The sequence below is a fragment of the Abramis brama genome, assembly GCF_963993115.1.
Source record: "Abramis brama genome assembly, chromosome: 18".
Classification (NCBI taxonomy): Eukaryota; Metazoa; Chordata; class Actinopteri; order Cypriniformes; family Leuciscidae; genus Abramis; species Abramis brama.
This window is the reverse complement of record NC_139980.1, coordinates 14493163-14519519: the sequence shown is the minus strand read 5'-3', so window position 1 is coordinate 14519519 and position 26357 is coordinate 14493163. Positions and strand designations below refer to the sequence as shown.

General features: G+C 37.4%; 1 long non-coding RNA gene across 1 annotated transcript in view; it reads left to right on the top strand.

The window, feature by feature from the left end:
* Positions 1-26357, top strand: part of LOC311069126 — a 126070-nt gene that overhangs the window by 84525 nt on the left and 15188 nt on the right. Inside the window, exon 2 of the long non-coding RNA XR_014603481.1 lies at positions 11729-11863. This is a non-coding gene — a long non-coding RNA (uncharacterized lncRNA). The remainder of the gene's footprint in view (positions 1-11728; positions 11864-26357) is intronic.

Sequence of the window (26357 nt, the reverse complement as noted above, 5' to 3'; positions counted from 1 at the left end):
AAAGCCGTAGTCCTTGTATAAATGCTTGTGTGTGTGTGTGTTTGTGTGTGTGTGTATATGTATGTGTAATGATGTTTTACAATTAGAATGAGCTGGAGTCTTCCTGCTCAGTTGCCATGTGGAAATGTTTTAGTGAACAAGGTATCAAAGTGAGACACCTGCAAGACATTAAGGGCAAAGTTCTGCACACTGATGAGTGAGTGTGTTTTGGTTGATAAAGGAGGACTGCAAAATGTACATTGATGTGTTTTTTTCCATACAGAATGTCCAACAAAAGTCCCCATCTGTGGTAAATTACACGCATGCACAGCACATACACACATGACAGATATCGTTTTAGGTCACCAGAAAAATAAAGCAATGCAGTCGAACCCCAACAAGGTGCTGGCGAGAACTGCAGCTGCACTGAACAGTGTAAATAAAACCCCAATTTCAGCTCACTCCTGTCTGTCCGGGACAGCTCTTCCTGTCTAAATGTAAATGTCTGGAAGAGGGCTGTCAGAACAGGGTTTACTTCATCATGAGGGTTGAGATGGTAGTATGCATAAGCTTTCACCTTTGGAAATGACATAATTACTATTTTCTCAAAAGTACAGGAAGGAAACCAAGTTTTTCCATTTACCGACTTTAGAAAGAAAAAACATGGAAGTGTCTGACACATGACACATACATTACAAACATATTTATACAAGTAAGCGGCCCCAAAATATTTGGACACTTAAGTCACATTTAAAAATGCATGAATGTCTTTGCATTAAACATCAAACCAAGTGGCAAGAGCTTTCAGAACTAACTTCACATTTTTGCCATTGACTTTTAACCATCTGGTGTCAGTGTCATTTTTAGTGGATGTGTAAAGTCAGTTCACCTCAAGTTCATACAGGTGTAGTTCATCACATTAACTGTGAACATGTCCCACTTATGTTTGACAATCAAAGTGTCCAAATACTGAACAGAATATCTATTGTTTTACAGTTTAAAACCGTTTTTGAAATGTTTTTTTAAGACTCTTTAAAATGAATGCTAAATATATTTTGTATCTGAAAGACATTCTGAAAGTCTTAAGTGTCCAAATACTTCTAGGGCCATTGTAAATACACTAGCCATGAATAATTGAAATTCATCTCCAAAGCTCACTATCATTAGTTATGGCTTTAGTAATTCGCCTTATCCAAAAAGCTAAATGTCAACACAGTTATGTTGTGTTTTTTTCTTTTGGCAGAATTGAACTTGGTCATTTGTTTTACATTGTTACAATTTAAGTTTGTTGATGTTTCGTCATTCTGATATTTAATGTCTTTTCCACATTTACTGCATAACAGAGTTTGATCAAAACAAAACGCTGGTAATTACAATCATATTCATTGGTAACGAATATTAGAACTCTAAAGGAGAAATAAACAGCGTGTGTGTGTGTGTGTGTGTGTGTGTGTGGTTCAGGTATACCCTACATCATGGGACAAAATGGACCCACAAAGATGGAGATTTTTTCGTCCTCATGAGAAAAAACAGCTTTTAAATCATGTTTTAAATTGTTTGTTTGTTTTTTAATGTAAAAATGTAGAAATGTATCTGTTAACTTTGTGTTTAGGGGTATAGGTTTAGGGTTAGGGGATAGAATGTACAGTTTGTACAGCATAAAAATCATTATTTCTATGGAAAGTCCCCATAAAACATTGAAACTCAACGTGTGTGTGTGTGTGTGTATGTTTTTCTATTCTGTTGGGGACTTCATCCTGAATGCACACAGACTCATGGAGACTCGTGTCACTGTGGGAACCTAAATTGAGGTCCCCATGAGAAAACAAGCTTATAAATCATACAGAATGAGTTTTTTTTGAAAAAGTAAAAATGCAGAAAGTTTTGTGTGACGGGTAGGTTTAGGGGTAGAGTTTGTGTAAGGGATAGAATATACTGTTTGTACAGTATAAGAAACATTACATCTATGGAAAGTCCCCATAAAACATGAAAACCAGTGTGTGTGTGTGTGTGTTGAAAGCGAATGCTCTGAGGATATGAGACATTGGTGTTATCCGGGCACCCAGCTGAACGATGACCAGAGGTTCCTTGGAAACAGGAAGGCCTGCTGATTGACTACAGCGTGGGGAGTTCACAGGGCACTGACTTTGTTTGGTGTGTGTGTGTGTGTGTGTGTGTGTGTGTGGCATTTCTGTAGTTATTTTTATGGAGTTTAAATGGGTAGCAGCAAAACTTCAGAGTCAGTAGGCCACGTACACACTGTAAAGTTTCAGGAGTGACAACCGCATTTAAATACAGGAGTGAATCCTCTAAAAATGATCGTTCGCGACTCACTCCCGAAATTACTATGATAGACACCGTGGTGACTATAGCAACGTTCTGGTGTCTCACGTGTTTGGTATCCGCTGTTTTTGACCAAATTAATATTACAGTGACCAAGACCAAAAACAATTTGATTTAAAACACCATCAACGGAGGGGTCATATTTTGTATTGGAAGGCTGCTTCGCAGAGCACTTCTCTTGAAGTGTTGCCATGTCCACATATTATAAGCAGGTTTGGGCTTGTTATTATGAGCTTGTTCTCGTTCATTTGTTTTTTTCAAACATGATCTGGCAACACGAATGAGTCAATGCTCATTCCTCTTTCCCAGTGATTAATTTCTTGCACTGTGTGACACAGAAGAAAAACATCTCTGATGTGTGTTTAAATACGTCATGCGTATCGAATTTTTGTTAATGCGGTTGTCACTACCTTAAGTTTTCTGTAGTTAATTTGTTTGTAGAATTCAATTCAATTCACATTTATTTGTATAGCGCGTTTCACAATGCATATCGTTTCAAAGCAGCTTTACAGAAAATGCAAGGATCTACATTTGCGGCTGTCACTCCTGTAAAATACTGAACTTTGTCTGTAAAGAACAGGATTTAGCATAAAAAGGTGAATTAGCAACCGAATAGCTGCACTGTGCACATGGCTAAAATAATTGTATTATTTATATATAATAATTATTATTATTGAAAAGTATGAAAAGCATGCTCTTGTTTTCAGTAGCAGTATCAGAGTTCCTCAGCTCTCTGAGTTCACTATAATCATAATACTTTTCTTGGCTGGAAAAAGGGATAAAAAAGAGGTCAGTATGTCCTATAGCATGATGATCTTACCTGAGCCTCTCCGTCTAACAGACAGATTCTCCTGTAAGACTAAACCATCGCTCCTAGCAGGGGCTGTTTTGGTTTGGCTGGCACAGACCTCTGTGCAAACAGGAAACTGGTGTGCTGCTGTAAATCTTGCTGTTGCCACGGGGACTGGGTCATGACCTTTGACACTGACATTGGATAGGCCGTACAGAAGCTCAGCATGGGGAGTGTAAAGGAGAGTCGATCGGTAAGGTGATCCGGTTACCCCCTGTTACATCATTAGCGTCATTTAGCAAGTGATGGCTGAAAAACTATAGAATCTGATCTGTTCGATTTAAAGGCATTCATCCAAAACAGGCACGTTTGATTAATATTTAATTAACCACAAAAAATCCCTGATTATTAAGTTGAGTAAGTTTCCACTTTAGTGTCATTTTCACCACTTATCAAATGATGTGTTGTTTCATAGCATTCTGAAAATAATGGTGATGGAAAATTAATTAAACATGTTTGGAATTAAGTTTATTGCTAACATTTCATGAAAATATTTTAACACTTTTAACATTTAACAAAATTATGCACAATTAAAATATTTGGTAACGCTTTCTATGAAGCCTATGCTTATAATGAATTATAGCCCCATTTATACTTATTTAAAAGTAAGTAGTACTATAAATATATTTATAAAGACTCATTAGGACTGCATTATAAGATCAGTTATAGTTGCATTTATATTTTTTTTATAATTACTTATGAGTCATGCATTTGTTTGTTTTTATGTGCATGCTCATAATCCATTATACAATGATTTTTAAATTATCACATATAAAATAGATCCAGAGACACTTGTTTTCTGTACCACTACTATCAATTATGTCTGTAATGGCTAATGTTTGCATTAGAGGTAATGCATTTGTTAAAATGTATATCTCAGGCATATGCATGCATTGCTTATAGCAGTTTGAAATTATACTTAAAAAAATACATTGTTGCAGTGTTTTGCTAGTATGGAACATTAAAAAATAATATTTTTTTACCCGTTTAGGTAACCCTTCCTTTTACAGTCCCCTAATTACTAGGTATTTACCGGGTAAATATATGGTAAGTTATAGTTGGTTATTGGTAATTACCACAGGTAACAAGTATGTAAATGCAGAGAAACTACAAACTAATTACTAAGTATTTACCTGGTAAGCATATGGTAAATTATAGTATTTTAGTGTGTAATTAAGGTGATTAGTATGCAATTACAGAGAAACTACCAGGGGAAAAAACACCACTGTTAAATATCAACTCAACAAAGTACTGTGTACTTGTTACCTGTTTAGGTTGGTAATAACTCAGATTTAATTGTGTACTTCCTCAGAATGTAGGCAGCCAATTTTTAGAAACACCTCCAGTATTACCCATCAATTCAAGTTAGGTTTGTAGTTATCCTAGGGTTATGTTGGTAACAGTCCTTGTTTATTTATTACTATCTTGAAATTAAGACGGTAGTTTCCAATAAATTACCTTGTCTTACATAGTTGTTGTTCATTGCTACACCCATTTATAGAGGGTTTATCAAATAATTTACCTTACACTTACCTGGTAACTACCCCGCAGGAACAGTTCTCCCTAATGTCTTAAATACTGGGTATGTTCTTGCAGATGTTTTAACAATTTACTCAGTAAGTAAAGTGCAACTGTACTGTAAAATGAAGCCTTGTTTATTTCCATGGTATTACCGCAATTGTACCAAATAACCTGATCATTCCCTTTTCCATATAGTCACAATTTTTACCTCGTATGTCCTGCAACGTTACCAAGGAAAACATGATAATTTACTCGGTAAGTAAAGTGTAACTTTACTGTAAAAGGAAGCCTTGTTTATTTCTATTGTATTACCAGAATAACATCCTTTGCTACTGCTTAAACATTTTTGAAATCACAAACTTTTACCATGTGTGTTCTGCAACTTAACTAAAACATTCCAGCCTGGTCTCATTAATACGTAGTATTAATACGTAATTTTCAAAGATAGAAAACTACATAGGTTACAGTTATGAAGAAAAACAACATACGTGTAATCACAATCATTTATTTATTGCGAAAATGTCAAAACCGGTACCAAAAGTCGTTCACATGACGATGTGTTGCAGTCACAGTCCTCTATTTCAGTATATAATAGTTTTGAATGAGGTACAGAGCAGAATTTAAGTTATTAATCCATGAAAATCCGGCTTCGCTCTGTGTGAAGGCGCGCGCGCTTCTCCATTTCAAATGTAATTTACCGACTGAAATACGGCATGTTGCAATCTGTGACGAACATGGACGAACAGGCGAGAGCCAATGAGCGTTTGATATCACTGCCGTAAAACATGTCGTAACGCTTCTTGAGGGCGCAATTTTTGAATTTGAATTCATCACGAGCGCGGGATTTGACAGTTACGGACTGCGCTGCTGTGATAGCCTGTGAAATGGAGATGAAGATCACTCACTGGATAAAGGGCTGAATTTGGATCTCTTTCTTGCAGACGTATGGATTCTAAAGATTATATCAAGTATAATAAAATTGATGTCTTTTGTGAATTTATGTTGGGTTTTGGTGTATTATTGTTCTATTGGAGAAAACGCATTTTGTGTCTCACTGTAAATAAACTAAATATTAAAATGGTTAAACGATTAAATAAGGTATTTTTAAGGTTTTAAAGTGTATTCTTGTTTAACTGCATGTAGGCTAATCGTTTTTGTGCTGTTAATACGTAAACATTAATTTTAGTGCTGTAAATACGTCAGTATTATACGTTTCTGTGTGTATAAAACGTAAGTAAATGTACGTAGCCTATGGTAGAATTACACTTTACGTAAAAATACACACGTATTCTCTTGAGATCACGTTGAACATTCTCAGTAAGTAAAGTGCAACTGTACTATAAAAGGAAGCCTTTTTATTTCCATGGAATTACTGGGATCTTACCAAATAATCTGTAATAGCTAACGTTAACGTAGCTATTACAGATTATAGGGTAAGATCCCAGTAATTCCATAGAAATAAACAAGGCTTCATTTTACAGTACAGTTGCACTTTACTTACTGAGTAAATTGTCATGTTTTTCTTGGTAACGTTGCAGGACATACGAGGTAAAAAATTGTGACTAACGTTATGGAAAAGGGAATGATCAGGTTATATGGTACAATTGTGGTAATACCATGGAAATAAACAAGGCTTCATTTTACAGTACAGTTGCACTTTACTTACTGAGTAAATTGTTAAAACATCTGCAAGAACATACCCAGTATTTAAGATGTGCCATGACATTAGGGAGAACTGTTCCTGCGGGGTAGTTACCAGGTAAGTGAAAGGTAAATTATTTGATAAACCCTCTATAAATGGGTGTAGCAATGAACAACAACTATGTAAGACAAGGTAATTTATTGGAAACTAATATGTCATTGTAATACAATAGAATTATAGCAATGCAGAATGCATCTTTATAAATACATTCATGGAACCATACGACTGACTAATTAATACTTATAAATCAATGTGTAATGGATTATGAGCAAAAGCAAATGCATGACTAAGAAGTAATTATTCAAAATAATATAAATGTAACTATAACTGATCTCAATGAGTCTTTATAAAATAATAATACTTACTTATAAGTAAGAATAAATGGAGCTATAATTCTTTATAAGCATGGTTACCAAATATTTTTATTACAAGTAATAAAAGCCTTTGAGCCTGATGAAGACCTGATGGTCGAAACGTTGCTTGAACAAACTCTTTTGGAGCAGTAATTTTCAGTGTGCGGACTTCACACTTCTTTATTTTATTACAAGTAATGTACCTTGAATTTTCTTCTTCGTTTAATTCATGGCTCAGATTTCATCCCATGCTCTTCACTGACACTTATATTCTTAGTAAAGAAATAAACACACTTGTTTACATGATGCTCATTGTTGTGAATGGAAATGGCTGTTTTTTCATTGTATTGAATTGTAATTTTTATAATGTATAATGAATTTATAATGAATACAAATAATTTAATATATAATCATATATTATTATTATTCATTATATCGTTAGCCTCATAGCATAATTGCCCAAGCCATTAAAAAAAAACAACAACAAAAAAAAAAAAAACGACTTAGGCAATTACAGTATGCTATGAGGCTAACGATTTATAATATAAAAAATATAATAATGCAATGAAAAAGAAAAATGTTAATAAAGAATGTGTGAAAGTGTGGTTATAGAATAAGACCAAATGTGACCTTCATATAACACAAATATAATTTGTTAGTTTAACTAATAATCAATTCCTGGAACATGAAGCTGAAAGAAGCAGAAAATGAAGAAACAGTCGTACAGGTAAATGCTGTTGTGTAATGTATACATGTTTACGCTTGTTTTATTGGTACTAACACTGAATGATTTGATTTGCTGATGCAAGTCAGAACTTGTGCAGGTAGTTTTGGGTTTGAAAGGTAATCTTGCTCTTTTACTTTGGCAGAATCATGGTACAGGGGTGTCAGTTGATAACACCTTTTATTATTATCACTGAATTATTATCATATTCATGTACCATAGGATGGATTTATTTATTTGGACACTAATGGGATGCAGATGATATCATTTCAATTTGCCACTGCTGACCTTGATTCAGTGTTCTGATCAAAATACGTAATGTTTAGTTTTTTTAAGACTCATGCTTTATATCTGTTAGCACTTGCACTTGCTGAGAAATAGGAAGTCATGATGACAGATAGAGTCACGTAATTTCTCTGAGTAATGCTTCCTGCCGCAGCCGAATCAAACTGAGCAGTGTGTCAAATTGTTCAGTTTTCTAACAGACTGTGCTTTTGTGCATGTCATCACTTTGGAATTTTGAATGTGAAGTATAAGAGGCATGGGAATCTCTGAGCGAATGATTCATTTTGATTCACTTTCCTTCAGACGAAAGTCTTGGACTGTGGAATATGTTGCTTAACTTTTCAAATGCACTGTTCCAGCATGTTATATCGCTTATTTCCATCTATCTATCTATCTATCTATCTATCTATCTATCTATCTATCTATCTATCTATCTATCTATCTATCTATCTATCTATCTATCTATCTATCTATCTGTCTGTCTGTCTGTCTGTCTGTCTGTCTGTCTGTCTGTCTGTCTGTCTGTCTGTCTGTCTGTCTATCTATCTATCTATCTATCTATCTATCTATCTATCTATCTATCTATCTATCTATCTATCTAAAGTAGTGGGGACACACACAAATCATTTTCTGTGAATGAGCCTTGCAGCAGAAAGATGAGATTGATAATCATTACCCATGTAAAGGGTCTCCTGAGGTTTTGGTACAGAGATGACAGTGTGTTTTCCAGGATGTAGCTCAAAATAGTCTTATTTCTAAAAGGGTCAAGTGAAACAAGACTAAATTGAATTGTAAAAGAAAGCAACTTTTGTTGGAGTGCACAAAGCATCCTCTATGTCTCCCCTCTCATCCTACTTACTCCCTTCTTCCTGTCCTCATTTGGCTATGGCCCTTGAGTACCCACACGGCTGTAGTTCAGAGGTCAGGCACTTAAGCCTGAATAATGTGTGGCTTGTATCATCTCTATCACACCCTGTTTGTGCTCTCTGTTTCTGACAAGACAGAGCGGTTTTGTGTCGAAGGGATGTTGTAGAATGGAAAGACTGACTAGACGACCTCCAGAGACAAAAATTTGGTTTTTATGTTTTCTAATGAACAGTAGTAAGAACACAAGAGAGGAAATGAGATGGAAAGAAGAAACAGGATGTTCTGACTAAGAAATGTCAAATAATTTGGCAAAACCATATACACAGCCCTATGTATTCCGACATACTACTCATTTGACATACATGTTTTTGTTTTTTTGCGTGCTACATAGTAGGGGAGTTGGCATATTCAGTTAATTAGTCAAATGTGAGAAAAAAATATTTAATGTACGTAATGTACATACATAATGTATCTAAAAAGTATCTCAATATTGTAATGCATCACTTTTAAAAGTAATGTTCCCCCACAACTAAAAACATTCAGTTTGGGAGGAGCAGGTTTGGTTAATCAACTGAATTAGCATGACAGGAGGTATATATACAACAGATGTACCTCTGTCCCATGACAGTTTCCAGCATCCCTCCACCACCCCATCTCCTCACTTCTAACTATTTCTATCCCAGCCTGGGATAAGATGGGGGAGAGGTGTATCTGGGTTTGGGCCAAATTCCGAACTTTATCTGATTATATGCTAGTGTGAACTTGTGAATTCACTTAATCTGTTGTCTTGCATGATGGTGGTATAATCTGATAATAATCATACATCATGACCTCTATGTGCTCTCTTTTCCTAAATAAATCCAACAGCTCTGAACACACAGATGAGAAATTTCCTGGCCTAAATCATCAGAACAGCAGCAATATTTAGGCAGCAAAGGGATAAATAGTCATCCATCCAACACACACTTTCTTCTGAGGAGCCTGTGAGAAGAGTGAAATGACAAAACCATAACAAAATGAGCGTGAGTGATTATCGAATCCAAGATAATGACGTTTAACTTTGAATGCCACAGTGTATGTTCTAACACTAATATTATTATTTTTTTATGATTGGGCATTGGAGGCATTCGCTTTTTGATAGCATTCGTGAATACTGAAGTCACCATAAAAATCCGATTACATACTTTACAGGAGGAATCAAGCTGTGAAGGGTTTTCACATTCTGCATTATCACGTAATACAGTAAAATATCTTTTGTTCTGTTACTCTGTAAAGACCGATTTAACACTTCATCCAGTTCTTTGAGTTCTTTGTATCATGTTGTAAACCCCTCCTTATCACGCCTGCCAAACAAAAGAGCCTGCAAACTCAAATAAACAGACAAAAGCGAAGCAGCGTGGATTCACCAGACTGGTTTGACGTAGTCTTGGAGCTTTTAGACAGTGAATACATTAGATGCTGGGTTGATGTGTGGCTCATATGACTCAGGTGGACTCAGACAGGCCATATGGCGATTTACAAGCTGAGATTCCTGGAAGTGTCTGTGATGCCGACAACAGGAATGGAGGCATTTTGAGGTTTACACCACTACCAGGAGACAATTTAATTCAGTTAAAGATGTGAAATAAAACCTATAACAATAAAGTTACACAGCCAGGAAAGAAATAAAGATAGGGAGTATTAAGTGAGGGTAGATTTGGGAAACTTACAGCAATTACACAATTTACAGTGACAGTTAAAACCGTGATGCTAATCAAATTGCTTGCAGAAGAACACCGCCTCTGTGTGAATACCATGATGTCTTTCATTAAATGAAGAGTTTAATGAAATGAGGAGTTGTTGATTAAAGAGAGCCCATCCAGAGGGCTGCGGAAGGCCTGATCCTGAGCTGGAGCGATGAGATGCCAAGGAATAAAACAGCTCCTCAAGCCACAGTTTTGTGTAACGGCGTAATCCATTTTTCTAGGGAATGTGGTAAATCTGGCTCTGAACTCAGGATCCGACAGTGCAGATGTGCAGAGAGTCATGTTACTCTTAAATGGGCTTAAGCCACTGAGTTTGAATCATTTCAAATGCTTTAGTCAATCATCTGTTATCTGTATTTGTTCTCTTCATAAATGTTGATCACAACATACTCTCATGGCAATTCGTAACCATATTACATTTTGGCGAATTGATTGCGATTTGTACAATCTCATTTGTGAGTTTCCGTAAAATCTGCTTGCATCCCAATGACGCATAAGTTTAGGGTTTTTTTTTTCTTCTAAAAATCACGTATTTGTACAAAGTAAATAGTGCTTCTTAATGGAATGTTCCTGGTCCAAACAAGTTGAGCTCCATCAACATCCGAGGCGCTTTCAAATTGTTTGTAAAAACAAGCATTAAATATGTTTACAGCAACGCACTTACAATGGAATCCTGTAGGGTCTAGAAGAAATGTGCATGTCATATTTATATGAATTCCTTCCTAAAGTGTTCTCAGAATGGCCATTTTAGTTGCATGTAAACATATAATGCACAAAGTGCGTAACCATTTTATATGGGTATTTCAGGACTGGATATAAAGAAGGTTGGATAATTAGCTAAGGCTTTACACAAGGTTATTGAGTGATTTTCATCGCACTAGGCTCATGTTAACGCATACACTACCATGTATTGAAACAGTGTGCATTATAATGTGTATTCCAGTGCATTATATTGAAGTGTCCTTGTTGCATAATTACATGTAGTTACTATAGCAATTACTATAAATTGTGGACTTTAAATGGAGGGACAGGAATCTTTGAGATACATACAAAAAATATGTGTGTTTTGAAGATGAACGAAAGTCTTGTGGGTTTAGAACGACATTTTATTTTTTGGTGAACTATCCCTTTAATATTTGCACATCATGTCTTTATATCAGCTGTCTAAAATGCAAGACTTAATTGGGAATGTTTTATATCACTTGGCATGTTTATTATTGAAATGTAATTAGCCATTAAACAGACACTAAAATCATTTTAAGGGGTGTACATTTGAACAGAGCACGACTTTAATGGAGAACTTCACTGAGACTTGTAAAATCCTGCATTCTGAGGTGATTTTTTTTTTCTGTATCATAGCGAGTCCTTTGGCAGCGGGGCCTCTGCACTAACAAAAGCCAGATCTGAATCTGCACAATGAAGTGGGTCCCCCGGTGCTGTGATCGTTTGTCCAAAGGTGACATAAGGGGTTGGAGTACGGCCAGTGTTCCTGATGTAAGTGTGTGTGTGTGTGTTTGAGGGTGATCGTGAAGCATATCCCTGAAGGCTGGCTTCAGTTTTTACTCTGTCATTTAAGCCAAAGGTAACGTCATGCAGAACGAGGAAGAGTTAAAGGTGTGCTGTCTCAGCGGGGACGTTCAGAGAGAATTCTGTCATCGTAGGACCATAGAGGGGGTCAGAATCTCCTGTAAAAATAAACACAGATGCACAGATGCAGGGCTCTTTTTAGAAAGCATTCATCACTCCTCTCTGCAGGTGTCCATCTGCGGGTGTCAAAGAAAACCGATTTACCATATTCATAATCATCTATCAGGACAGTGACACATCATCATATCACAAAACAGAGACTGATGGGCATCTATGGGGTGAAATAACTGTCACAATGCAGCATTACCGATACTGCTGTGGTTTTTCAAACATGTACAGTACACATTCTTAAAAGCACTTTTGCGGACCATGTTAATGAATATAGAGTGGGGTAAGATGTGCCACTTTTTTTTTTTCTATAGGGAAGGAAAAATTTTATATAAGTAGCACTTTACAGTAAGGTCTCATTTGTTAACTTTAGTCAAGGGATTAACTTACAGTAACAATGAGCAATTTATTTCTAACAATCAGCATTCATTAACCTTAGTTAGTTCACAGTGTATTAACTAATGTTAGCATATGCAACTTTTGATTTTAACAATGTATTTGTAAATGTTGAAATTAACATTAACTAAGATTAATAAATACTGTAGAAGTATTGTTCATTGTTAGTGAATGTTAACCAATGCAGTTAACTAATGTTAACAAATGACACCTTATGTAAAGTGTTACCAATAAAACTAATATGACTAAATATATTTCAGGTTGTTTGGTATTCTGTAAAATAATAACACATTCATAGAGACATAGAAATACGACTTCTAAAATTATTTTGATAAGTTGTCCAGTGGCACAACTTCCCCCACATTAAAAACTGAAGGAACCGTGTCATTTATATAGGGGGTAGGTATAAATAAATAATTAAAATTTTTAATAAAAATAATTGATAAAAATATATTTACTTATGCACAATCGTTTGTCAAAGTCTGGTTATGCTAAATAAATTATATATTTTAGAAATGCAACTTTGATTTTTGTATTTTTTTTTATAATTACAAAATATTTATCACTTTTCATAATGTTTTCAATGTTTATTTGACAAATATTTTTGTGACACTGCCAATCCACTGGCACATATTACCCCTGATCATTCATACTACCATCTGATACCATTGCAGTACTATGTTACTGCCACTGTGCTTTCTGTGAGTGTGTTTTTTATGTTAAGTTTATGCTTTTGCTCAGGTGTAGTTCAGTGTGAAAGCTGTATATCATAATAATTGTATCAGCAAACTCCTGTTTTCATGACCGAGCAGATGTCTGGGGCAGAGGTTGAAATATATTATTATTTTATTTGCTGAAAAGCTCATTTTAAAAAAAAAAAAAAGGTTGAGGGATGGTTTTTATGGTTTTATGCAGAGGCATGCTGAGAAAGAGTCAAAGTTCCCACGTTATATTTTCCTTTTCATTTCTTTTTGTGTGTGCTTTGGATATGCATTGTTTCAGAACCATTCCAAGGGGAAAACCTGAGCTTATTTTGGAAAAACCATCATTTTACCAGATGAGAATGTGGGAAATAAAAAATAATAATGAAACTTTGTTTCATGCACTCATACTCCCCTCAGTCTCTTTATGTTTGGGTGAGTACATCTGACTTCACGTAAGAGGGGCACATGGGTGAAACCCTGAAGAACTGAACCTTTTGTGACTCTTGCTTCACTTATGAGCATATTATCAGACTTTTTTACATTCCAGCTAAGGCAGGGGAATCATTTTTAGAGAAATATGTATTATGGAGCCCTAGGTGATTACAAGCAACCCCCTGAACTATAAATCCTCATTTTGCTGCTCTGGCGTTTTGTTATTTTTGCACTGAACAAAGAATGATGCCGAGAGGGATTGAATCCAGTTTGATGACCCCTACTAAACTCCATCTCTAATGAGGCCTGAATTAAATCACTCACTCGTTCCTTTATTTGGCCTAATTCTGCTGAGGGTATTTCGGTGTAGCTAACAGATCTGTTTTCATATGTTGATGTGCATTTAAAGGTTTTATGTTATGACTAATATAGCCTGCAGGGCTTCAACACAGGTTAATTAACCTATTATCTAACTTGAAATTATTCTCAGTTGTTTATGCAACTAATTATTATCAGATAATGAACAGCAGCACTGACCTAATGGATGTTGTTCATTATTTCAAATGTAGGGACTGCCTATATGATATAGTTAAGCTAGCTTGTTATCAACTTTGTTTAACGGGCAACACATGCAATTAATTACACAATATGGTTCCGCTTTATTTTAAACTGCTGTCATTCGTTGTTTTCATACAGGCTCAGACCTTTTAGACCTGCTTCTTGGAATTGGATTGGCTTTAACCTGACATTGTTTTCAAATCCCCTGTAATGAAGCATATCCAATTGTAGTGCTGGCAGAGTATTGCTCTTTTTTTGGATAATAGCTCTTCTCAAAGTCTGGAAGCAGAGGCCCTAGTACAGTTAAAAGGAATCCCAATCTTTTGAACCCTAGTTTAGTGCACTCGTACAGGCACTGGGAGCCTTTATGTGGTGGCCTGTGGTAATGTTACACAGCTGTATGTCATTTTTGTTTTTCTTACGAAGATCCAGAACACAACCAAAAGCCTTTGTGACAAAAAAGCTCAATCGTGGTAGGGGGCATTTGGTTGTTCTTTGACTTTGTTTCGACACTGCAGAGATCAGAATGATGGAAATAAGTCCTTTAGACACAGTGATTGCAGCTTCACCCACCCGGCTTTAATCAGACCACGTCAAAAGCAGCCAATAAAAAGTCTTGGTTCCTTTTTGTTGTTATCTTTCATCAGAATGTGTATACTTCCCTGCTGCAGTACGTAGTATACAAAAAGGAGTACATCAAATTGTAGGATGCACATACATGCATACATTTGTTCATACGTTGAAATGTGCTATATGGACAATTACAGACAGCATCTTAAACGTAAACGCACACCTTTGGAAAAGTCTCAAATCAATCAATAAATAAAAATGGCAAAATCACATAGAACAGAATTAAACTATTATAATGTCAAATTAGGTACAGGTGTTAAATAAACCTATTAAATCCAATGCATTGAATTCAAGTTGATCATAAGTAACATGCTTTGATTTTAAATGTTTTTAGTGTTACTAAGGGATGTTTCAGTGTTTGTGAAAATGTATGTGTGAATCTGAAGAAATAAGTTACTCATCAAATACAGTACCTAGTATGATATGTAGGAATTCGTAGCCTCCCCTGACACTCCAAACACACTACAGTGTTCGTGTAAGTGTACTGGGTCTCCTGCCAACCGTGACTGATGCGGGACAAAAAGAACTCCTCAGAAAGCAGCTCACAAATTGCAACATCTTACCCCCAGCAGAGAGGATGGAAACCCACTGGAGGTCTCGACACAAGCCAGACCCGCACTGGCCGCCCCGCTCTGCCTCAGCATGGATCCTTTAGAGGTGGCTTACCACCACCAAAATTGTTCCATATAAATTTGTTTACTATTCAACTGGCTTATGAATATTGATCATATGAAGTCAAATTGATCTATTGAACTATGTTTAACAGGAATCTCAACATGTTTTACCACGTCTTTCTTTGCCATCTAATTGATTTCTGCAGTCATTAGTTCCATGTAGTCACTGTGTGTGCACATAAATGTGTGTGCTTGTGTGTAAATCCTTCTTCCCAGTGAGTGGCTGTTAAACGTTGAGTTCACAAGGATTACTTGGTGACTGTGAACGTTGCTCTGTCAGGAAGTTCCCACTGCTTTCGTTATCAGGGCGGAAAATGCATGTTTGTCAGAGAGCCTAAACCTGGCATTGATTTCCACGCCATGTCATTCCTCAGCCCTGGCTCCAGCTCAGTCATTTTATCTATATCCTCTTCTCGCTATCCATAATCACACAGATTAGGAGACAAGCAACTGTCAAAAGAGTCTTATTTGTTTAATGTGAACCTGTTTTCACAGTATGTCCTCTGACTAAGTGGGGAGTCTGTCTCTCAAAACAATCGATTTGTTCACGGTATTATGTACACATACGTTCATCTCCATTGTAACTGGTCTGACTGTGTTTATTCAAGAAGACTCAAACCAGACAATCCTCTCAGTTGCCAGTCAGAGCAAGACATCAAAGCACATGGTACATTGGTTCATTGTCTTGACAGGAACTTGTTCCGCTGACCAGTTATCGTTCCCAAACGTACTGGTCTGAACGCTAGAAAATAGGAGCTTTTCCCAGGTATGTTATTAACACAAACTTGAGGTTTCGGGCTGCTGCTATTTTAATGCCTGTGGGGCTGACAAGTCAGATGAAGCACTGGGATGCTATAAATGAAACATTTACGTATATTCCAGTTGCTCTGGCATTATGTCATCCTCCCAATGTAACTGAAGCCAAAGTCGCTTTAAGGCAAGTCAGTTCACTTGGTGGCCAGCTTGAAATTTAAGATTTCTAGTCAGCAATTTTCTGTTGATTTGTAATACAATTAAAAGGCATAAATTGTTCTGTTAGGAGTACATCAGTTTGTCATTGCTGGTTAGTACTTCTGTTTAACCTGAAAGGATGCATATTAGAACTAATATGGGATGCATCTAGTTTTTTTCAGCCGAAAGAGAAGTAAAGGCCATAATTTGGACTAAAAAAAGAAACTTAAAAAATCTTTAAGGTTAACCAGATATCTTAAACCAGAAAAAAAAACATAACATTTACCATTTGTGTAGTTATTTTAACAAAGTCTAATTTGTAATAATAATTTTTTCAGTTGGGCCGCATGGTGGGTAGCATTGTTGTCTCACAGCAAGAAGGTCCCGGGCTGTTGCTCGAGTTTGCATGTTCTCCCTGTGTCTAAGTGGGTTCCCTCTGTGTTCTCCAGTTTCCCTCTGCGCATGGCCCGAGATGCTGGGATAGGCTCCAGCATTCATTTGACCCTGCATAGGACAAACAGTTTGGAAAATTGATTAATTTGTTGAGTTTTCGTTTTTTGGCCCAGTGTGTCCCTACATTTTTCAGTTTCAGCCAAGAATAATCTCTAACTAATCACCTTTTAGGTGTAGGTGTATCTTTAAAGGTACTACCCCAGTGACAAGCTAAAGGTACAGTTTTTGCATATTTTCTTCTGCCATTGTTTTCGTGCAAGTACAGCTACTACTCCTGAAAGGTAAAAGACAAAAATCTTGATTGGCAGTTGGTACTAAATAGTCCATTGCTAGAGCCCCCATATTGTTATGATTTCTCCCATTTCTTTTTGTACAAGTGGTCACCTACACTACTGTCCTTTATAATATCCTTGCTAAAGCATTACTTCAACTACCAACGCTAATGTCTGTAGCAGAGAGAATTTTCGGCGCAAAGCTCCAGAGATGACAGGAAATATTTCAGCACCTTCAGCTAAAAGATGCCCCCCAATGCGATCAGAGCAGGCTCACTACCTTTCACTGTATTGAAAACTGCAACACAACCACAGCAACCCTTGGATCCTGTTAATGGACTTAGCCTCAGGCCCAGCAAGCCGTCTTAGTCTTCCCAAAAGCAGGAGCTCTGGATTTGGTTTCCAGCCCTGCAAGCCTGGGGCTCAGCTTCCTGCCCCCGGAGCCCCAGAGACTGCAGGGGCGCAGGCTAGAAAAAGAGAGGTATGTTCAGCCAATATCCTCGTCGGGACAAGTGCTTTGATGATGGGTTTCGCTGGCTGCGAGCACACAAAACAGCCCAGGAATAACACGCTGTAAAGCAAGACTGATTGAGATTGGACATCTGCCATTGAATCTTAAAGGGATAGTTTGCAAAAATAGGAAAATTCTGTCATCAGTTACTCACTCATTCTAAACCTGTATGACTTTGACAAAAGAAGATATTTTGGAACATTTCTCTCCTTTTTTATCCATTCAGTGAAATACAGTGGGGTCCACAATAGGGTTGTTTTAACCAAAAAGTTCTTCAAAATATCGTCTTTGTTAACAGAATTTCTACAGAGTGCCTTTCACTTCAATACACGTTCAAGTGCTGCTTGGTTTTGCTTGCTTAACAAATCCACCAAGTTGCCCCTCATTTGGATGTCAAAGTAATGAAATTTGCCTTTGATCACACCCTCAATGTTGACATGAAAATAAGTCTTACTAACTGAAGATGCATACTGGAGGCAACTCTAGAGCATATCACCCCTATCCTGGAGGCAGCAAAGGGTTGTGTAGACGTGAAAGAATCAGATCTTGCCAAGCTTTGACAAATGGCAATCCATCCTTGTCTTGTCAAATACACAAAGCAGTACTAAAATAACTCAAAAGAAAAGTTTGTTTCTCTTGAAGAACGTACTTCATTGGGGTATTAAACTGTATTAACACTATTAACTGTAACACTTTTGTTTTTGTCCCGATTTTTCATGAGCTGAACTCAAAGATTTAAGACTTTTTCTATGTACACAAAAGGCCTATTTCTCTCAAATATTGTTCACAAATCTGTCTAAATCTGTGTTAGTGAGCACTTCTCCTATGCCGAGATAATCCATCCACCTCACAGGTGTGGCATATCAAGATGCTGATTAGACAGCATGATTATTGCACAGGTGTGCCTTAGGCAGGCCACAATAAAAGGCCACTCTAAAATGTGCAGTTTTATCACACAGCACAATGCCGCAAGATGTCACAAGTTTTGAGGTAGCGTGCAATTGGCATGCTGACTGCAGGAATGTCCACCAGAGCTGTTGCCCGTGAATTGAATGTTCATTTCTCTACCATAAGCCGTCTCAAAAGGAGTTCCAACCGGCCTCACAACCGCAGACCACGTGTAACCACACCAGCCTCCACATCCAGCATCTTCACCTCCAAGATCGTCTGAGACCAGCCACCCAGACAGCTGCTGCAACAATCGGTTTGCATAACCAAAGAATTTCTGTACAAACTGTCAGAAACCGTCTCAGGGAAGCTCATCTGAATGCTCGTCGTCCTCATCGAGGTCTTGACCTGACTGCAGTTTGTCGTCGTAACCGACATGAGTGGGTGTCTTTGGAGTGGTGTTCTCTTCACGGATGAATCCCGGTTTTCACTGTACAGGGCAGATGGCAGACAGCGTGTATGGCGTTGTGTGGGTGAGCGGTTTGCTGATGTCAATGTTGTGGATCGAGTTGCCCATGGTGGCGGTGGGGTTATGCTTATGGTGTGGGCAGGCGTATGTTATGGACAACGAACAGAGGTGCATTTTATTGATGCCATTTTGAATGCACAGAGATACCGTGACGAGATCCTGAGGCCCATGTTGCAAGGATCTGTACACAATTCCTGGAAGCTGAAAACATCCCAGTTCCTGCAAATGGTGGTCACACCAGATACTGACTGGTTTTCGGTTTTGTACTGGGAGAATCCAGCAAAAATGGAGCCAACTGGTTTAATTGGAAAAAGAGAGGGAAGAGACGAATATGACGGGCAGAGGGTTTCAGGGCAACATTTGGTAGAGAAAAATATATTTGTGACAGAATGAGAACATCAGTGATCTTTCGGATTAGTTAAATAACAGTCTGAGTAATGGTGGATAAGTAAACGATGAATTTTTCCAGTCCATTATCAGTCTTTTCATTTTGACAACGATGTACTAAAAACAGAAACGTTTTTTCCTTTGCTTTTTTTTTTTTTTTTTTGCATACAGATGACAACATTGTCAAAACGATCCCCGTTCAAATGGATTGGTGATAATGACTAAAAACAACTGTATTCTGCTGCCAGGCCAGTAGTTGGCGATGTCACTTTGTAAAGAAACACTAAAACACATGTGCATGACGTCACCGTTTTCACAAATCCGTGTTTTTGTAGTTTACACGGAGACAATAACGGTATCATTTTTTAAAAACCTTGCACTTTGAAACCTGTTGTCAAAAGTTAGAATTTTAGGTCCCCAAAATGCCGTTTGCATGTACATGAACAAACAAATCACATATAAAGTTTTCAGTTTTTAATTAAAAATGGTGTCGTGTAAATAGCCCCTGAGACCCATTTGGAGACCTGATGGCAATATCTGATAAATGAATCAATGAATCATTCTTTTGAGACAGTTATTTTCAGTGCACTAATTTACAAATCGGTTTGAATAATGCTTTAATTTTATTGATGCGACTGCAGCAGTTAACCATTTATTATTTATTATAACACCTGATTATTTTGAGATTATGGAATAGCCTCTATCACATTGCAAAATAGAAAATGTTAGTCCTTATAGATCAGTCATTTTACTTTTGATACTTACAGAAAGTGTACTATAAATTCAAAACTAATTACTTTTGCAGTTTTACTCAGGACAAGAATTTATACTTTAACTGAAGTAATGTTTAATCAGAATATCTGTACACTGTAAACAAATATTTTTCTACCTAAATATTTGGTACCTTGTCCACCACTGAAAATATGTCTTAAAATGGACTTGATTTGGTGTCAATAGTCAGCTCCTGGCTTGCAGGCAGCTGTTATGTGATGCAATCCTGTTACACATGACATTCTCTGCTTTGGTGGGTGGAAAAAAAAAACTTATAAAACAAGAATATAATTAAATTAGAACCATGGAAGTAGAAGCAATTTACCCACATTTTCAGTGGCATGTCTTTTCTAAATTACCTTTGTAGTTTTATTGTTCTTCGGCTTTGAATAATGTGGAAAAATGGAAAATCTCCAGCCAGGTGCATTTGTGTATAATGCATCCCGAGTGGTTTCCAGCATATGACAATAAAGCTCAGTTAGCACCACATGCTAACTTTCAAACGTTAATGCAGACAGAGGAAAAAACATTTAAATGTAAAGAATGTTACTCAGTGATTTACAAGGTCCCTGAGCTCAGAAAACAACACCTCAGATTTTAAAATGAGCAGTAAGTATGCGCTAACAAGTCTGAGTGGGGTTGAGGAGAGATTTATGCATAGAAAATTACAGACGGAACTGAATAAAGTGAGGTTTTACTACTGCCTACATCGTGTGTGATCCTCACACCGACTGCATAGATTTTACTGGTGAGTAACTAAGTGCTTTAATTTCACACTCGTGCTGCTAGCCACTTAAACCTTGGTGGCTTCATGGGCCGAGTTGTGGAACATTCCAGGCAATCAAACAATCAGGGTGCGTTTAAAGGGAGATCTGGCGGCCATTTCATGCAACAAAGGATCTTGCCAAAACAGCGCTGTTTGAATTGGACGTGCTTTACTGAGAAAGGTGTGATAGTGTGTTGTGCCAGGATATGAGGAGGGTGGAACTGTGTGAACTTGTTTACCTTGTAACCCAGAACACATTCCATATTGCTGATCCTCTAAATGCTGACACTTTGATTTTTCAGCTTGTTCATCAGCGTGATCAAAGTCTCTGGTGGAAAACCTTGTTTAAAAATATTTGTTGTTGCAATCAGGTCCACATGTGCTCTGGAATGTTTCTGGCATAAGTGTCCAAATCGACTCAAATGTGTTTGCTTCGACAAAAGAGATCTGGCAAACCAAAAGGACTTGCTGGATATTGCTCGCGGTGTGGCATGCACATGTATCCTTCAATCACTGTTAATGTACAACTCTATATATCACTGTGCATGACTAAGGCCCCGTTTACACGTACATGGTTATTTTGAAAAACGGAGACATTTCCCTTCGTTTGCACCCTTCGTTTACACACAAACGGAGGATTCGCCAATGAAACCGATTCTTTCTAAAAACTCCGGCCAGAGTGGAGATTTTGAAAATCTTCGTTTGCACGTTTGCATGTAAACAGAGAAAAACGGAGTTTTAGGCAGCGACGTCACGGAATGTGACCATTTTCGGGATTCTGATTGGCTAAGGTGGGCTTGAGCTTCTCGTTACACTGCCACCTACAGGTTTGGCATTCTCTTGACAGCATATACACAGGTTCGTGTGCACGATGTTATTTTTGAAAACGAAGAGGGGAGAAATGTCCGTTTATGAAAATAGCCATCCACGTGTAAACGTAGCCTAAGCTTGATTTCGGTAAAGCTTGGGTTAGGTACAATCTCCAGATATTAGATCAAGCTATAGAAGAGAAAATTTGCCCAGAAATGTCCATTAAATATTTATTTATATATTTATTTTTAAGGTAATGTTAATTCTGTTATGACTACTCTCGGGAGATTGGTATGGTAATAGAAATTGGCATGTTGATGGAATATGGCAATGTTAATGTATTTGGTCTTGGTCTTGGTGGAATAGATCTGCTACACTGCTGTTGCTGCAGAGTAAATAACAAAGCAGGAGACAAGAGAAAAGTGCAGAGCCCTCTTCAACACAAACATCTAAACAGATCATTACAGTTACAGCCAATGCCAATAAAGCTGTGGGAAACAGCTGAAAGAAGACTGTTGCTATACATTTGTAAAACAATGTTTTACCCTACACAGTTGCACAGAGTAATGGGAGAAATAGACAATATAAGTAATATACACATGATGCTGAGTGAGAAAACAAGTTGCTGCATCAGCAGATATGCATATATCTGCACAATGATGACATAGACATGAGACAGGAAGGGAAAGGAAAAAAGACCCCCCAAAAAACAGACATATGTACTGCTTTTTATTTATTTTATTTATTTTTCATGGGACCGCATGTTTTACTATCTATGTGTGCCTTGGCTACCTTGCCGACCGGCACTAGTGACTTAAGGCTATGTGTGCCTTGGCTAGCATGCTAGAAATGCATGCTATGTGTACTAGTAATATGACAATGCAAGCTGATAGAGATAGGAACCCAGCAACCACCTGAGCAAGTATCATCAATAAGTCATTTGCTAATGATTACAAAAGCAATATACTTGTTTTTGATAAATGAAAAGCCAATAGGAGCGATAATGAAGGGCAGGAGCATGCTCTGACACTGCATCAACATGTTAAGCATAGCTATATGAAAACATTACCCTTGAAATAAAATAATCTGTCTTTTTTGTTTTTTATTTTACTTTAACCTTCTCATACATAGCTTAGACAGCATATACTCACAGAGATACAAACAATAGACCATTTGCTGCTGAATAGACACAGCTGCATAACGCTCCAACTTATGCTTAGTAGATAACTTCACAAGACTATAAACAGATGTTTAGTTTAACTGTATTGATTGTTATTTTACCGTGACTCGGACACACAAGCATCTGAATCAACCACACACATTTAGCATAGCTAATAAAAACATTGCTCTTGGAAATAAATTAATGCGTATGTGAACGGTCTTTAAAGCGCAAATGCTACTGTTTTCATATCCATGCTAACAGCGTATAAAACAGCGGTGACATACAATAGACCGCTGCTGCTGCATAAACACATGCAGTAAACACTGCTGCTTATATGCTTCAGTGATTCACTGGTGCAACTGTTGACATGACACTAGTTTAAAACATTTCTAACATAAAGCTAGTTTAAAACTTGTAAAGATTGCTCCATTTAGGAATTAATAACCGGACCACACATATGCGCAGAGATGTGGAATAAAACATCAATCACTTATCTTATATGTTGATTCCAGATGTGTTCGGAAAGTGCACTGCAGACTGCTAACAGCAACACTACTGGTATTTGTTTGAATGTTGAGTTGCAGCTCATTGGCCGCTGATGCAACAACAACCAATCAGCTGTGCTATGTAGCTAATGACTGATCACTACCAAATGAGTTAGTTTTATCAGCCAGAGTTTCATGCCAGAACTAGGTCATTTATTTCCCAAATTATTAAAGCTGTTTAATAAAATAAATAAAATAATTAAAAATATTGATTGCGATATCAACTGGAATATTTATTTGAAGAATACCGATATTCTTGACATTACTGATTCTTAAAATCCCAAGAACAATATTTTACTCAATGCTTAATTTCATTGGCTATTTATTATAAATAAATAAAAATTACGGTGTTCTGTTGAATTAACACAGTTAGCTGCATATTCATATTTTATCAGCATGCCTCTGACAGTTCTGCCAGGAAGACTTAATTACTACGTCACTTATTACCTTCACATCTATCCAATCATGTCCTAATACTTGCAGTATAAAAGATCGGTTCTTACACATGTAAGAAGTTGAGTTTGCAGATGCTGATGCAACAATTACCTCCACCCTCCCCACCACCACCAGGATGGTCCTGTCCATACCTCCCGGGGGGGTCGGCTGCGCCCCTGCCTTCGTCTTCAGGCACTACGGACGGGGCCAACGCCAAAGAACTTTATAAATAATTGCTTGCTGGGCTGTCAATAAATTAAATCCCCCGAGTCTTTCTGGTAGAACACCTGGTAGAACACCTGCTATGCATTATTTCATTTTTAAACAGTGTCTATTGTTTCTTTTTGCACTGATTAAGTTGGATTGGTTATTGCATCAGGGATGATAAACATAATTTGTTCCTTCTGTCTATATTGAGTTGACAGAGTGCTGTTGGTGAGAGGTTAATAGCCATCTGCGAGAACTTTCATTAACAAAGACTAGTAATGAATTAAATGTCAAATATGTAATTGAAGTTAGATGCAATGGGGCAGTAGTTTTATTTCTGTATGGCCATGTGAAACAGGCCCCAGCGCTTGCTTTCATCGATCAGATTAGGCATCTGAGAAAACAGTGTGGATGTTATTCTAAGGTAATGAAGTATAAATGTGATGTAACTCAAAACATTTCAAACAATGATGTTTGGACACACATGGTGCACTTCTCCATGAGACAACAGAACATTAAAGGTCCCTGAGGCAGATGTGATGGTCAGGGCCAAAGTTTTACTCCAGTTCAAATGTGTTTGTCTCTGCAGGATTGTAAGTATATGTAACATTTTACAGAAAATTTTAGCTTTTGAGAGCCAGGTGGCTCTAAGTCTATTGCTCTGGCAGAGTGTAAGTCACCAGACAGTTAGTTTGTGTCTCAGAGCAGCTTAATTGGGTTTGAGAGCCAGTAACTTACAAATTGTCACAGTGTTACTATAATCTTAATGATATAAAATGGCAAACTAAGTCTGTTCTCTTTCTCTAAACCAAGGTTCTCTACTCTCGCCCTTGAGTTCCACTTTCCGGCAGAGTTGATAGGATAGGATAGGTCGGAGATGTGCAGTGCTGGGGGGAATGTGTTTGGGAACCACTGCTCTAAACTATAATTTATAACCGCCAACCTAGCAGTTTTCAGCAAATATATCTTGAATTGTTTTTTGTTTTATTTCTTGTTTTAAACATAAATTTGTATTGATGCTTAACAATACAAATTGTTCATTACCATTAAGTATAATTATTAATATAATTATTATTATAATCTTTTTTAACTGCAAAACTTGAAAAAAAAAAGAAAAAAGAATTAAGATTCCAGTATTCGACAGGAAGACTGGCTTTAGTTGCATCATTACTCAACTGTTCTTTTGCATAGTTTACATATATATCATTCAGCCTAATATACGATGATTAATACTCTCACTTTCAATCTATATCACTATTAGTAAGTTCCTACTTGGAAAAGCAGTTTCTTCTAATAGTGAACCACTGAAGGGAAAATCCAGTTTTACCACATCCACTGACACAGACCAGATTTCTCTGTCTCGGTGAGGTGCTTGTACCACTCAAACCCCTATAGGGCGACGCTGGTTTTGGGACCTGTTTTCCGTCTGGAGCAGTTTTTAGCAGGAAGCCACACAAACACACACACATACACTCACAGTGCCCATAGAAAGTCATCACTCATCTGGCCAACATATGGCTCAAGGGAGTCAAAATGAAACCAAATTCTCTGTGATTAACACACAAACAACCTCTTATTTTCATGGCCTTCGGAAATCACCAGCTTTTGTGACCCTGATTCTCCAGGCCTCCACCCCAGGAATGTGTCTGTGAGAGTTATGAAATGATGATTGCACAGGGCACATGTGTATATAATCGTGTATTGCGTTTGTCTGCTGGCCAAGGGTCTGTTTCCACCTCACTGTGCCACTGGCCTCTCAATGTTCTTGGGAACACCAGAATCAGATTTGGCCCACCTGCCAAAAATCGGTATTTTTTTTCACCCCGTGAATGCCCTTCACCTGACCTATAGACTCATTCATAAGCAACTCACCATTCATCTTGAACCAGACAATCCCGCCCAGGCCCTTTACCTCTCTTCTGTTTTGCAAATGAGACTTTGGTGGTGGCAATGAGGAAAAAACGTTTATATTTCCCCTCAATGTCCTCAACCTTCTATGTAGGCCTACCGCTTTTCTCTCTGCTGTGGGTCTGCTGTTTGATCCTGGCGTGAGGAAGTGTGGGTGTAATTGTGAGGAAAAATGGGCTCCACTGAATGGGTTTCAGGTTGAGACAGGAATTCTAAGAGAGCGAAGGAGAACGTATTTGGGACTTTTCTGACTCACAGTTCTGACTTTTTTTCCGCAATTGCAAGTTTATATCTCACAATTTGG